Below are 1942 nucleotides of genomic sequence, written 5' to 3'. Positions count from 1 at the left end.
ATATATACGACGAGCTTCTTTCAGTTTCCGTCTACCAAATCCACTCACAACGCTTTGGTCGACTTGACATGTGGTTGGTAAGCAAGCTACTTACCACACAGCCACTCCTGCGTCTATATATATTTTTATATATGACTCCCCATTAATCTTACCTTGATGGTACTACTGTCCTAATTCATGTGGGAATAAAGATGTGCACATGACATCTGGAATATGTACACACACACACACGCACTCAAGCACAAATGTATACAAGAGGGATGTGGAGAATGGATTCGGTGTTCGTAGCTGACGAGGCTTTATCAGAATAAAACATTAAAATGAATCAAGTTTAAAGATATAATTATTTATATAAATATTATCGATTCCCAAAGATGTAAAAATTGAAAATGTAAAAAGGTAGAAGATATGTAAGATAAAAATGAGTTGAATGTATATAGATGTAACGTGTAACTTTTATTTATTTTATTAGATAAACGCTTTCTGAAGAATCATAGATATAAAACTTATAATAGAAATGATCTTAAAATGAACTTCACATGTACACTTAATTATGCAGTAAAAATAGCAAAAATCAATTTTCGACAGACTTATTTCTGCCATTGTTCCTTAAATGTTTCATGTTGTTCTAAATCGATAAACTACTGTACAAAGAAATTTATAGATGATAGTTCGATTTCAGAAGATTATGTTGGTTTAACTAGAAATATATTTAAAGAACAATTTAAATAACATTCACATTCTTTCAGAAATCAATAATGCTTGGTCACAAATTTATGAAAATATACGTAATCTTTGAAAGAATAAAAATTGTTTAGAATGTATTTTAATATGCTAAAACTTATAAACACTGTAACGAACGTTGTAATAATTACCTCTGAAAGAAAATGTCGCTTCTATTTCGTGAAGTCTCCGTTTTGGACGCAAATTCAAATTAATATGTTTGCATCGTTACAAATAAAAATATTTAATTAACTAACAATTGTAAACTGAATAGAAGTGTTATAATTTCTGACTGACTTTAAAGCCATCAATATTACACATGTCCTCCTGAAAAAGAAATCCAATGGAGTCAAATCTGGTGAATGTAGAGACCAAAATAACGTTCCACCGCTTCCAATCCATCTGTTAGGGAATTTCACATTTAGAAACTACCTAACTTGCAGAGCAAAGAGACAAGGTGCTCCATCTTGTAGAAAAAACTGCTTTCTCTTTTAGTTCTAATTGTTCAAACTAAGGAATCAAATAATTTTGGATGGGAATAGTCAAGTACATCAACACCAGTGCTCGATAAATGCTTATTTTATCGACACCGAAAGGATACAAAACGAAGTTAGCCACGGCCGCCTTTGAACTCTGTGCATAAAGCCGCAACAAATGCTGCTAAGCACGTTAGCCAACACGTTCACAGCTCTGTCAGCTCGCCGCAATGTGAATAATAGTTGAGATATACACTTTTGTATATATTCATTGGTTTGTTGGCAAAAAATTTGATACGATTCGCACGAAGATGTTCGCCTTTAGTGCATGAGAACTTGGGCTCTGTGTACAAACGCATTTGGATTAAAGACGAAGTAAAATATTTTCTTCCTTTTGGCGAAGTCGAGAAAAAAAAGAATTTAAACTTTATCAATAAATAAAATTTTTACTGACTCATGACAGCAATACTCTCCCTTATTTCTGAGTTTTTTTTACTTCTTCTTCTTCTTCTTTGTGTGTGTGTGTGTGTGTGTGTTTGCGATATAGGTGTTTTAGTGATATACATGTGTATATACATAAATATATATTATGTATATGTGTTTATATATATATTATGTATTATGCATGTATACATATACATACATACATACATATATATATATATATATATATGCTATGTATGTATGCATGTATATATATGTATATATAAATATATATATATATATATATATATATATATATA

General features: G+C 30.7%; 1 protein-coding gene across 1 annotated transcript in view; it reads left to right on the top strand.

Moving 5' to 3' along the window:
• The window catches only part of LOC106873492 (inositol 1,4,5-trisphosphate receptor type 3), a 228934-nt gene that overhangs the window by 87386 nt on the left and 139606 nt on the right, over positions 1 to 1942 (top strand). The gene's annotated exons all lie outside the window — the stretch shown is intronic.

The sequence above is a fragment of the Octopus bimaculoides genome, chromosome 20, assembly GCF_001194135.2.
Source record: "Octopus bimaculoides isolate UCB-OBI-ISO-001 chromosome 20, ASM119413v2, whole genome shotgun sequence".
NCBI classification, from domain to species: Eukaryota; Metazoa; Mollusca; class Cephalopoda; order Octopoda; family Octopodidae; genus Octopus; species Octopus bimaculoides.
Note: the sequence above shows the minus strand (reverse complement) of the source record. Positions and strands in the feature narration are given on the sequence as shown.